At 47.6% G+C, this 14,110-nt stretch overlaps 1 protein-coding gene across 2 annotated transcripts in view; it reads right to left on the reverse strand.

Moving 5' to 3' along the window:
- The window catches only part of LOC121589077 (connectin-like), a 96,103-nt gene that overhangs the window by 56,962 nt on the left and 25,031 nt on the right, over window positions 1-14,110 (reverse strand). Inside the window, exon 1 of one of the 2 annotated variants that reach the window (XM_041907687.1) lies at window positions 497-763. The exons of the other annotated variant lie outside the window; for it this stretch is intronic. The gene's annotated coding sequence lies outside the window, so the exon portion shown is untranslated. Of the gene's footprint in view, window positions 1-496; window positions 764-14,110 lie in introns of those variants that run through there. 2 annotated transcript variants of the gene reach the window in all.

Raw genomic sequence — 14,110 nt, forward strand, 5'->3', positions numbered from 1 at the left:
CACATCGAAACACATCGTTTGAAGTGGTGTTTCCGATGTGTTCCGGCGTGGGATTTGAGGCTGAATTCCCTCGATCCGATGTCCCCGTTTGATGCAAAGTTTTTGCCCGGGAAGGTGGTCAGAGGTTTCGTCTGTTTGCGCTCTCGACCTGGGCTGCCTTGCAATAGGAATATTATTTCTGAAAAGTACTGGGGAACCCACATCCCCCACCCTGGAGAGTATTCCTTTTGGGATGGTTGATCAGTTTTTCCAAAATGCGAGTGCGAGCTACTGTGTGTGTGTGTGTGGTTTCTGTGGACTGGACCTGGGAGGTGTGGTGTGTTTTTCGAAAGGAATAAAAACTTTCCTCAATGGTACTCCATTATCACACACTCCTAATGATTGGGATAAGGGTAAGCGCCGCTCACTGGTTTAAACTTTTGCATCGAAAGGCTTTCTCCCAGCGGAGGGTTTTTGAGTAGATGGGAGTGGTTTTACAAGCGAAAGAACTACTTACGTGATTGCCTGCTGATATCTTCTGTCCCTCAGCGTCGGCGTTGTTTTTCCCCCGCAGAGCGTTCGTTTGATGTGTGTAATCTTACTTTTTCTCACACTTCCGGATGCAATTCCTCGCCCGAGAGCAGCCTACAGCCTCACTCACCTTTTGCACACACTTGCGCAATATCGAGATTATGCTGTCAGGCACGAGCTTCGGTTAAACTTTATCGTTTGTGCGTGCGTGTGTGTGTGTGTGTGTGTGTGTGTGTGGGGAGGGTAGTAAAATCTGCAATTAAAAACAGAACAGTAGTAAGGTCGGTTGCTCCAAGAACTCCACCGTTCGGTTTCCATATTCGTTGTAAACCCAACAACACCCATGTCAAACAATTGTAATTATCGACAGTGGGAGGCGAAATTAGTTGGTAGAATGTTGTCGTGTGTGGCGTACCTCCTGCCTGGAGGAAGGTGCTGCGAGGCAGGCTATAATTCCTGGTTTGATTCCGTTTTTGTTCTTCTTGCGTGCTTTCACTACAATGTGTGTATGTGTGTACGTGACACATTCAGGATACGCACTGTCAAACCACGCAAAGGACCAAAGGTGTAATTAAAAGTAAATTATGAGCCGAGAGCGAAAGAGCCGATCGATGAAATCGAAATTGACCTCCCGACGGTTCCGACACCCGTCAGCTGGGCCTGAGTGTGAATGCCGGTTGGCCTCCGGTGGGTGTGCTCAATCAATTTCATACACCGGAAGGGACTGGATTTTTTCTTCACCCATCGCTCCTGTCACTCCGGCTCGCTCTACCTCTCATTCTGTTGCAGTGGAGAACGCGTGGTGTGTTATTAGGAGTTGATGTGGTGGGATGTGTTTGTGGAAAAATATTTGGACTTGCCTGGTGCTGCTTTTTTTCGTTTCCCGAGGGATGCAATTGATGTGGTTTTGAAAAAAAAGGATGTGGAAATGAAAAGCGAAAACCGTTTCCATCGAAAATGCAGCCCTGGTGCAGTGCAATAACAAGCGGTGCTTCCGGTTTCGCTCAAGAGGGATTATTAGTCGAATTGATGACCGGAATTAATTGCAGTGTCTATTGTCTGTCGTTCATAGTGCTTCATAGTGTTTTTTTTTTCAAAATTAATTCTGGTAACACTTCCAAATGAATGCCAGTTTGGGAAATGTTGGGAATAAATTTGCTAGAAAAGAAAATTTTCATCTAGAATTGTTTTACCAGAAATAACTCAACAACAGAAAGCTTAAAACGTTTTTCTCGACTACAGTATATAACTGATTGCAGGAAAGAACGTTGCTTTATAAATGATTTCGTTTCAAGCTAATCCGAATGAAGTGCAAAATTCGGCAAAGCTGCAGTCTTTGTTATTTTGAAAATTCATCGAAATCGCTCGTAAATATCCCATAATCTCCAACAAATTGATGAAAAATTGGAAAATAAATCTCTCAATTCTAGCACCTCTCGATTCCATCAAACGGATTGTCATAGCGACCGACCAAACATCTCACTTTCTACTCTCAACGACGGCGAAACGAACGTAACAGGAGGAAACTATGCTAATCCACTCCAAACACCACTCACCACATCGGTCGATGGTTGCATCGATCGCAATGCCAATGGAAACTCGAACAGTGAACAGGATAGCTACAGCATAAAAAAGCTGTCGATTTTCGATTCTCTAAATAAAATAATAAAAAAAAGCCCCTGTCGCCCCCGACCTACGCGTACCGGCGCACCGATATCGATTTAAACGCGCTGTCACACAGCGAATGCATCGCGGTTTGTCCACCCGGGCGATAATTGATATCGAATATTCTGATCATTTTTCATAAACCCCAACACAGCGTCCGTCACCGTCCGGGTGCTCTCGGTGAGTGGGGAACTCCGTCTATCTCCGTGCGGCTGTCGATGATGACGGTCTGTCACGGTTTGCGACGCGCGTTTGCGGTTGCGGTTGGTTGCGTTGATTGATGCTTGCCTTGACCCTTTCAGCGGGGCCGCTTAACAGGACACTCTCTGGCACACGTGTGGGACCCCACCCGTGTGCAGCCAAGCACGGCTGACAGGTCGTTTCCCTGGTGTGCTTAGTTGGTTTTGTGTGTGTGTGTGTGTGTGTGTGTGCATGTCTAGGTAGCTTAGGACAGGTTTTCGATCACTTTTTGATGATATGATGAATGATGTCGGGTGCACGCGAACGAACGCGTCGGATGAACATCTATAAAATGCTCCTGTCGCGAAACGACGGGAGCGTTCCCACCATTCCGAAAAATGGTTAGGAAAAGGTAAAACACGCACAAGAACTGGTTTTTGACGGTTTTTCGAAATTCTTTGCATCCGGCACGGGTCAACGGGCACGCATTGAAGCGACCCGGCTGATGATTTGAATGGAGCGGACGGAGTAAATTGACACGGGAAGTTCGATGACGCGCTCGAATCGATTACCGGGACGAATCGGAAGCAAGTGGGCAATGAAAATGCATTTCTTTTGATTGTGCAGCTGCAGTCTGTAGGTGATGGTTGGCTTATAGGGCATCATTTTAAAAGCGTTTACTGTGTTCGTCCTTTGACAGTAGTTTTTAAGGAGCGCTTAGGATCTAATGGCACATTGAGATATGTTTACATGAAAGCATTTTCATATATGAATTACTATTCTGTATCTCAAATATCAATATCAAATATTAAAAAAAAATAAATATCCAAAATGCCAAACTCAAAGAATACTTCAATTAAAGCCAAGAGCACCAATTGCAAGCATATTTGTGCACATTAAGCAAAGCGGAATCCTCTAACTGACCTAACGCACACTGGCAAACACATCTCGTACGCACACTTTCCCTTCCCACCCAACAAACTGTCGGGTTGTACGAAACGTTGTGCTCTTTTAGATGGAAATCTCGTTATCGCAGCGCAGTTTTAACCGAACCCGACTCACGGTCCAAAATGTGTACGATCATCGTGTACCGGGCTGCTTGGCAGGGCTTTTGTATCCTTTTTCCACGCTGCGTCCACCATCTCCAATGCACACCGGCTATCTGTGGCCCAATCGATTGTCCCAAATCCGTCTGTCGAATGACCGAACGGGGATCTACGTTAAACGAAACGTACGCGCGGTTTTACCTGTTTCGAAACCTTTTCTTTTAAACTGTGTGACCCAAAATAGCGTGTTTCCACCAAAAAACCGTTTCGGAGGTACCTGATCCCAGAGCCTTGCGAAAACAAACTCGCCCACACACACACACACACACACACACAGCCAAAACATAGGTAAAAGGATGAAAAAGGCCGAAAGTTTGTCATGCGGGCGATGATGACGAAGAAGCTAAAGGTAGGATCTATCGACATGTTGCGTACAAAGCCAATGTCAGCGAACTACAGAGTGTGTGTGAGAGAGAGAGAGAGAGAGAGAGAGAGAGAGAGAGAGAGAGAGAGTGAGTGGTACGGCATGGTGCAACGGTAGGGAGCGGTAGGGCTTGTCCGTTGAACGTGCACATGCTTGCAGCTGACAAGGATCGCCATCCAGCACACAGCATACCCAGAGAGTGGGGGGTAGCAGAGGCAAGGGCCCAGCATTGACTGGTTGACGGACAGCTGCGTGGAGTCGACGTTTGGCGTTTGTCGGGCCGAGGGAGAACGAACAACTTTCGGTGGCTTTGCACTTGTGGACATGACCGATTTTCGTCAGCCTGTCCTTCCCAGAGTATGTATGCCAAACGACACACGCACACACACACACACACACATATACATCGCCATCGTCAGCACGGGATCGATCTTTTGTTTTCGTTTTCGATAAAGTTCCCGTAAAACACGCGTCCGCCCGCCGGTGAAGGCCATGTGGCTGGTGAATGTTTGCGCGCGTTCCATTCTTTTATCCCTCCTCGAGAACGCATTTTCGGTGCATTCGGTACATTGACGCGGAGGCGGACGGCTATGTTGCAGGCTGTGGTGCATGAAAGGAGGTGGCAAAAACTCCTGGAACTCCCGCGGTACACAAAATAAGACACAGGAACAGAAAGGGCCACACATTCCAGGCAACCACAAGACGACAGACTTTAGGCGGAGTTTGGTGCCATTTTCTTTTTTGGGCCCATTTTTTCCCTTGGTCTTTTGCAACTTCAGACAGGAATGCACAATGGCAGCTGCAGAACGCTATCGTCACAGGGCGCAACCTGGGCTGAACGTTTTGTCACAGGCAGTTGATCCCTGCCCTCCTTCCCAAGGGACTTCGCATCATGCTTATGCGACTCGTGAGGCTCTTTCTGGCGCTTTTCTGGCTTTCGGGGCTCCTTTTGTCCAGCTGGTGAGCACTGGCGCACTGGCGAGGTCGCGTCGAGGGAAGCTGGAGCCGTTTGTGTAGTTCCGTTTGCTTGCCAAAGCAGCAACAGCCGCAAAATAAACGGCTTCTACTCTTCGGCGGGGTTTGCAATCGGAAACCCACTGCTGTACTGTAGATTGTTGGCTTGTTGCTGGGGCGCCCGAGGGTCACACAACCAGGTACCAGGGAAAGGTGTTCTGAGAAGAAAACGGCACGGGACGAGAGAACAATTCTTTGGCGGGTTTCGGGTTTGTGTGCGAGCGAGCTCAATGAATGACATTATTTGCTAATCGGAGACGTGGTTTCGATCGAGCCTGGTTGACAAAAACGAGGGACATTGGAGGGAAGTAATTAGACCACACAGGGCAAGGATGCAGCTGCCAGGATCGAGACGGTAAACGGAGCTGCTGAAGCCCTTCAGGATAAACACGAAAACGTATTTGGGAAAGGATAATCCCGTATGTTTGGTTGTTAATGCGTTTTGTTAAACTTTCGGCTTAGACCGAACTGGAAGATTAATTGTTGCAGAAATGAACTGGAAACGCATTAAGCACTGTTGAAAACCAGATCGTGCATGAACCAACAAAAGATTAAATGGTCCCCTTTCTTACCTTGCGGCTGCAACCCGAGTATCGAACAGTCACTTGCGAAGCACAGCACGGCACTGAACCTGGGGACGCCCTAAAGGTTTAGCGGTTTTTCGTAAACTTCCTTCCCGAAATGTAGGTTACATTCGCTGGAAACGGTTACACAAGCATAAAACTTTACGATCCCGCACGACTTTGGGGAATTGTCGGGCACACGTCACTCCCAGCGGGGATAATAGGGATAGTTTTTATGGCGGGAAAGCAAACGTGCCCCAAACCGAACCGGTCGCCGGGTTAGAACGGCTCGATGTGATGTGATGGGAAGCAGTGGAAGGATGGACTCGTTAGCTGGGGCTTTTTGCCGCCCGCCCAGCGGGCCATAATTGAGACGCATTAGCTCTCGATCGTATTATCGGTGACCATCTGCGGAAATGGATGAAAAATGAGAGCAGAGCCACCGCTCACGGCTAGCCGCCCGTTTCGCCGTTCTGTGGTGACCGGGCAACCCTTGCGCCAACTGCGGCCAAGAATGTTAACCCGTTCCTTTGCGGGCTACATTTTTCGTTGCTCCCCAATGTGTGTGTGTGTGTGTGTAGAGCTTCACAGTATGGAGACGGTGCCAAAGGATCCGGTTCTATCGGTCGGCTAGGCTCGGAACGGTTTCGGTCACGCAGTCGATAAATCACCGCCCCGAAAATAGGTGAGCCATGAATTAATTAACGCTCGAGTGGATTCACTTTACATGCCGAAGCTGTCAAAACTCGCCACACGTGACCCCGTTATTAATGATGGTGAGCCGGCACCTTCAGCCAGACTGTGCCGACGGTATCCCGGCAGAACATCTGCAAATCAGGATGTGAAATAAGGCGGGCAACAAAGCGAAAAAATACGCACAGGAAAATATGCCCCCCCAAAAAAAAAAAAAAAAAAAAAACAGGGAACAGATTTTGACCTTCTTGTCCCCCTCGTTCCACCCTTTAAAACAACTCATACCCTTCCCTCGGTAAATGATGCGAGAAAATGCCCGGCTGTGTCAGCTCGGAATGTCGTTATCGTTATTTGCTGACCGGTGACGGCACCAGGAGAAGCGTTCGTTGCGACTTACTTTTTTTTTGTTCCGTTGGTCTCCACTTTCTTGGGAAAGGGAAGAAAAGACTAGGGAAAAGGTTGTTTGTGTTTTCGGGTCGGCTGTCCGGCATACAAATTACACGCGCGCTCTTTCCAGGGCCCATCACCCGCCTTTCCGGACACCGGCGCTTCTCCACCAAAGGGCAAGTGTTTAAATTTAAATTTGTTTGGTGTCACTCCCACCGGGCCGTGGCGGGCGGGGCACACGGAGAGCAGAACGAACCGGGAAATGCTCAGTAGGGAAAAGTGGGGAGAAAGAGCGGAATCGGTGGCGCCAAACGAACTGTCGGAAGCAGCGCCCGTAAACGGAAACGCACGCGGTAGAAATGGGAGCGTCAGTTCCGAGTCGCCGTTTGATCCTCCAGGTTCTCTGCAGTGGCAGTCGCTGTTGCTTGTTGTAAACAAGAAGGAGGTTCCGCGCGAACAAAGATGAAAAATTGACGGAAGTGATGCTCGTCCTATGATTTACGGTGGTTTTTTGAATTCATAGCAACCGCGTGAGGGTGTGTGTGTGTGTGTTTGGGGGCTGAAGTGATGAATGCGTTGTGCTCGGGTTGAAATATTAAACAATAAAAAGGCGTTAGCGGAAATACAAACACAATAACGATAAAGATGTCATTTAGGATGAAGTATTGGTCGTGGCAATGCCATGAAGAAGATGCAAGGGTAAAATAGACAACTAGAGGAGGTTAATATTTTTCAATAAATGTCAGGAGTTGTGGTGTAAAGCAATTATTTGTATGAAATTTGTATGAGCCAGCAAATGGTTCACTCTTTTGTGTTCACGTTCAAACGGGTTTCAATTGAACCTTATAACGGCGCAGGCTCGTTTCGTTCTTGTTTTGGGGCCTCATAGCCATAATGTATTAAAGGGAGAAGGAGCGGTCCCATGGTATAGTCGTCAACTCGAATGACTCTATAACATGCCCGTCATGTGTTCAAGTCTAGAATGGACCATCGCTCCGTTGCAAAGATTGACTATCCGGCTTGCGTGGTAAATGAATTATGTCTCGCAAAGCCTGTATATAGGCCGGCATGTCCGCGTAGGACTTTACGCCAAATAGAAGAATGTATTAAAGTGTCTACAAAGTATGGTTAGAAATAGAAACAAACTGTACTTTATCATTCCTTTTACCAGACTTACAACTCGCTCTAAACAGCAACGCTCATTGTTTTGCGGCTACAGAAACCTTCAGCCCACGCGTTGAATGTAATTGATAGTAAAACGGCTACAAATCCATACACCATAATCCACGGCCCACATTGCCAAACCGAAAGCAAGCCTCTTTGCTGCTGCTGCTGCTCCTGCTTAACCCTTAATTTGTAGCAAACGTTGTTTGACAAAACCACCCACAGCGTTTATTAATTCTACTGCGTTGGTTCGAGCGCTCGAGCCCGAAAAAAGCGGCAAAAGGAAACCCCGACAGCGTTTTTAGGGGGGGGGAGGGCACCCTGCGGGTAGCGTCTTAGCGTCAGCCCAAGAATCACGACGCGGGCGTGCGAACAACCGTCGCCCGTTGACATCGTGCCGGGAGAGATCTCCGCTGGGAGTGTGCGTTGGATTTCCCTTCGTCGGCTTCATTAGCAGAACGCGGCATGGAAAGCGGGTCCCAGTGTCCCAGTGCAGTGCATATTATGTTGGGCGATGATGTTGCCATGCCATGCTCCTCTCCGCCAGCTCAGCCCGTTGCGTCAAACCGTGTCGTCTTTGTTGGTTGTTTGCTGTGTGTGTTTTTTTATCTCTCCCTCTCTTCTATTCTTCACAGCATACCCGTGGAGTGTGATATTGCCATCTGGTTTCGCTTAGCGGACGGTTTGAATCTTCGCTCGGTTCCACCGCGTATATGTGTGTGTGTGTGCGCGTGTGTGTGAGAAGGGGGTAGGGGGTATGGTGAGACCTGGGATGGGATAAATTATTTATGTTGCCGAGATTTTTCTTGTTCCGTTTTTCCTTGTTTACATTATTAAAATGTCATTACCAGAACCAGGCGGCCGCAGCGCTCGCGTTTAGCGTTTTCGAATTTGGGGTTTTTCTGTTTCCGTTTTTTCTATATGTATGTGTGTGTTTCAGTGATTTTTTATTGTATTTGGGTGCTTGTTTTTTTTTTTGTAGCGTCTTTGTTTGTATGCTGCTGTGAATGGAACGTATTGTGGTTCCAGGTTTGTTTCTAACTGAATCATGCTGAGTCACACACCGCAACGAAAGGATTGTGATTCTAGGAGGAAAAATAGAACATTCCTGTTGGATTTTTTTTCTTGTTGTTCCAACAAACACAAATGTTCCAAACAACAGGCAGTGAACGGCACTATCAGTTTTCTAATTAAATCAATCGCAATCCAACTGCAACGATTTACCGGTACACAGTTTTGATACACAATATCGTTCCACGAATCAATACGCAGCTGGAAGGAATGCTCATTAACATTTTTAACGAGCTTTCCGATTCCGAAGCCTGGAATTCTGTGCTCTCGTTTGGATGGATGTACAGTAACATCGTGTTTATGCTTGTTATCTCATGCACCGATTGATGATCAATGCATTAATTAAAATTCTTTCCCACATGTCCCTGTACGCGTGCAAATGTGCGAACGCACTTCCCGGAACGCCAAACTGATGTAATACATGTGCAACCAGTTAAAGTAAAGCAAAAACCTCACGAGCACGGGTCGAGTGATGTGAACGTGAAATTCGATCCGCCAATAATACCGATTTTTGCAATAGAAAAAAAATGCAGGCCATGCCCACAGAGACCACTTTTATAAAGTCTTGTTAAAGTAATTATTTTTAAACCTGCTCGGTGAAACCCGTTTATAGCAATTGAAGGGAGAGTGCTGGGAGTATATATCCCCCCGTCCCACTTCCCCTGAACTGGATTTTCAGTTCCCTGTGCGTAATCCTGTGCCGCAAAATAATAATCAATTTTCGATCCTCGACAACCGCCACCGCATAATGAGCCAATTTGCTCCCCGGCCTGCCCCGGGGAACGGGGGGCGTCCTGTCATTTCCATATAATTTCGCCACCCGCTCGGAAAATGAACCGGAACCACCAACCCAGCCAGCCGTCCTGCCGAGCCACCATCCACACACACACACACACACACACACACACACACACACACACACACACACACACACACACACACACACACACACACATACACACCCACCGGTACCACTGATAATGATTGATGAGATTTCCAGCGCGTCTTAAGGCTTGGCGCGAAGCTCGCCAAAGGATGGTCGTCGTCGGGGCTAATTGGAAGCAAACGGTCGGGCCCGCACCGTCGGTGGCACATTTTTACCGCCCGCCAAGGGCGTCGAGCGGCTTTGTTAGGCTTAGTGGGTGGATGGTGTGAGAGTTGCAGGGGGGGAGGAGGAGAAAGAGGGAAAGACTTTGACTTTAGGCTGACCTACTCTATCGCACGCTCGCCGAACGATCGTTATCTTTTGCGCCGCGCGTTTGTTCCTTTTCGGGGGCCGGCCAAAAGCCGGGAGCGGCTCACGTGTGCAGGCGGCGGCGGCGGTATTGGCGACTACTTTGTAGTCAGTTTTGTTGCTACATGCTGCAAACGTCAAGATGTGTGTTTTGGATAAAATTGACAGCAAGTATTATTAGCGCAACGCGGCGTGTTGCGTGAGCTGGTGTTCGCTTGCCAGGTTTGCCGTGGGTGCGCTGGTGGGTAATTCCGAAGGTAAAATGTGGCACAAAAAAAGGTGTATGTAATAAGGCGTGATGGTGTGTGTTTGTGTGTGTGTATTATTTTCTCTGTGCTGCTCCTAGCTCAGCATAATCCCTCGGGATCCTCGCGGGGATTAGGTCACACTGGGTCGATATTTTGGCTCAATGTTTGACATCACCTTACGGAGGCGCGTCCGCCGCGTATGCCAATTCTTTGACCAGGCGGCGCTGGCACTGGCGGTGCGGAATTGTATTGTAAGCTTTCCCGGGGGAAATTATTGCGCCCCGCTTTTCCGGACGCCTGACCCTGAACATGCTTGTGCCGACTAGGAAAGGGCGAGTAATTGAAAAATTAACCTTGTGAAGGCATGGAACATGGGAACAGGATTTCCGGCGAGTGTGGCTAGTCCCGTGCCGTTCGCATCATATTGCCAATTAGTTTCATTTTTGATGATTTTCCCTAACACACATTCGCTTAACATTTCGATCGAGAAATTGAGCTAGGACAGCGGGTGAAATGTATCGTGCGCTGCGTGCACGTGTGTGTTTGCAATATTTTTACTCTCGCTGCGTTCATGCTTCCTGTTTCTGGGCTAAAAATGTACCGCTCGGGCAATATCGATCGCGTATCGCTTGCAAATTGTGCCCAGCCTTTGATAAGGAAGAGGCAGCTCGCTCCATTTTCGATGGCCAACAAAGCTCGAACGGTCGAGCTTCGGAATGGCATTGGGCAATAATTGAATATTTGCATAATATCAATGCAGCAGCGTTTAATGTTGCACGGTCCGGCTTGGTTCTGCTGTGTTTGCTGGCGAACAAAAGCCCGCTGTCCCGTTTTTATTTGGGCTTGCATGCGGTGGGGGGGAGGAGCGTAAATCATGTCATGTGTTTTAGAACGGTTCGAGTCGGTTAGCATAAACTGTGCGCTGGACTGGGTTGCCGTCACACGCATGCCTTGCATGCAGGCCACATTCCACGTCACAGTGCGTCTTTAAATAATTGGAATGTTTCAACAAACAATGGCGTACCATTGTAGGTCAGGCTGCTAGTTTGTTAGATCGGGGGTTCAGCGGCACGGATGTTTAGGTCATGCACTGGATTGTTTTTGGGTAGAATGTTGCCGAATGGTTGGCCGATGGGTTCGAGTTCAGTGCACTTCTCACTTTTGATCGGTACACGCTGGCACTAGATCGAGAAGATGTAGAAGGCGTGCGATAAGGCAGATTAAGGCATAAAGTTTCCTTCCGATAGTCTGAGTATGAAGTTCATGTTACTTAATAAAAATAAATTATTAGTAATAAATTTTTGAAAAGTACAACATAATAGTATACCATGGATTAGAAAAAAAAACAAAAATTTGTAATCCATAGCAAGGTATTATAATCTGCGTGAAATAAATGCCTAACGATGCCTCTTCACTTAATTATTTTTTTCATCAGACAACTATTTCCACATCAGTAGAGTGTTTGGACGATAATTTGGAAACATTTTTGAAATATCTCGTTCATCCGCATTTCGACGTATTTCAATGTAATTTTGAATCGATGCAAACAATACGATGTTGATTCCATGGATATTGTTCTGCTTTTTTGTGTAGTGTCAAACCAATAGGATAAGCAATTCACATCAAAATCAGCTGTTATATGTCAATTAAATGTCTAAACTCTTTAAGCTTATTAAAAATTATGCTTTAAACAACAAATACTGTAGCTGTGCTACTTGAGTGCAAAGAGCCCCTAAATGTATGCAATTGATTCGGATTTATAACCTTTTAAGCCAATTTAAAAGTCTTCGTGTAATTTTAACACAAACTTTACCATCTTTACCAACTTTACCATGAGCTACTCGACTTTCGGCAACAAGATAGAGACTAAATCATTTCAAGAAATGATCCTACCTACAAATGCTGTAAAATGGGGCGAAAAATATAAGAGTGACTATATCCTATCACAAATCAGACAAATCATAGAGCATTGCTTTAATATTCTAAACAGCCAGATAAAGCCCTAGATAAAATTGCCCTTCGTCATGGCACCTTAAAGTTTTTCTGCTAGCGTAAGCAATCTGAACCTAATCTAGGGTGACATTCGCATCGATTTTTCACGCTCCATCATTTACATAGCCTTTTTTTACAGCAAACGATATCTGACCCGCTCACTCGCACCAGCAAGCACACCCTTAATACGGCCCATCAGTGCAGAACGAGCTCCAGCAATACTTCTTCCGGTGCTAAAGGCTAACGGGTTAAGAAAATGAACCGTCCGGAGAGGAAGAGAGATTTCCCTTTTTGTATGCTGTCAACCCCAAAAGTGGGGAAAATCGAAGCGAAAACCCCCGTTTTAGGCCAAGGAAACCGAGCGCTGTCAAAATCCTGCGAGCTACGATTACGGCAACACATTCATCTAATCCTCGGACGGGCAGAAGCGGTGAACGGATTGGCATTTTGTAAGAGCGCACTGATTTTCGCCCGTCTTGGCTGCTACGAGCTGCTTACCGAAAGGGGCCCGGCTAGCGAAGCGGAAGTTCTGGTGTCACACACCGCGACGGCTTTCTTCCCCTGCTCGCCCATTCAACGAGCGCGATGTAAACCCAACGGGTGGAACAATTTATTCCAAGCTCGTACGGGCGAATGTTGGGCCACGACCTCCGCTTGACGCCGCGACTTACCGCATGAGCGATTTTTGAAATATTCAACGCTATGTCAAGGGCATGCCCGGAAGTGTGTCCTGCTTTTTTGGCCCCTGTCTGGTGCAGGAGTTGCTTTGCCCTGTGGTGTTGGTGGCGAGTTTCTTTCTCCGAAGATTACCCACTAAACCCTGGTGGAGCGGATACATGGCAGTAGGCGGCGGTTCGGTTTCTTGCTTCATTTCTTCGACGGCATGCGAACTTTTTTTTTTAGCAAGAGGGAAAAGAAGACGCAGGTTGCAAGGAGGAGTAGATATTTTACACAATCCTCCTAACATTACATCCAACACCTTCGCCTCGCTCCTACCGCTTCGTCACTGTTCATCCGTAGGGCGCCCGCGGTCTCGCGCACCCCGTGGGATTTCAAGGGTCGTTTGAGCTGTCACGGCAAACACTCACGGCCTCGCCCGATTGAGGGGCCCGATGTACGACATTTCCGCGTCCCGCGTGCGGGGAGCACATGGGTTCGGGCAGGTGGTTCCATGTTTTCCTGCTGCTCCGCTGCCACCAACCGCATGCATGCAAATGAGAAGTAATGGCGAGGATTTGGCGATGATAAATATTGAAAAGCCATGTATTTTATGAGCGAAGCGTAAGAGGCGTGAAATTAGGTGTAGATTATTTGCTTAGCATTCATTCGTGTGTTTTTGCATTTTGTTTTTTTCATTCCATTTCATCTCCCATCGGGCCTAAACAACGATCCAGTACCGAGGGACGTGTGTCTAGCGTGTGTCTAGCAGGTCGTTTTTCTGTTTTTTTGGCTCACCTTTCGGCATCCGATGCGGGTGGAGAAGATTACCGTTTCAGCACGATAAGAAGGCAAGCTCCGGTGCGTATGGTAATGATGTTGGCGAACGATGATGGGAGCGGCTCTTCCACGAAACTCACCCGAGAGCCCGCTCCCACCCGAAGGATATCAATTTCATCAGCCCGGTGTGCGTGATCGTGATGAGCTGGTGCGCTGCTGATGCTGTAATGGTGCCGCTATTTTCTATTCAATTGCTTTGGTGAGGCATCCTCCCGCGACAGCTGTGTGCGCTGTTTATGATAATATAAACGATTTCATTTTTCCGCACGTGCGTGTGCGAGTGTAGAATTTCAAATTACCCCCACCGGAGATGGTGGGCCGTTTATTGGCCATGGTTGAGCTGTGAACGGGATCGTGTAACTCTTTTACATGCGACCGGTATGCTGCGTGTCTGTTTGTTCGCCACGGTGCATAGTGTCACA

The sequence above is a fragment of the Anopheles merus genome, chromosome 2R, assembly GCF_017562075.2.
Source record: "Anopheles merus strain MAF chromosome 2R, AmerM5.1, whole genome shotgun sequence".
In the NCBI taxonomy this organism is placed as follows: domain Eukaryota; kingdom Metazoa; phylum Arthropoda; class Insecta; order Diptera; family Culicidae; genus Anopheles; species Anopheles merus.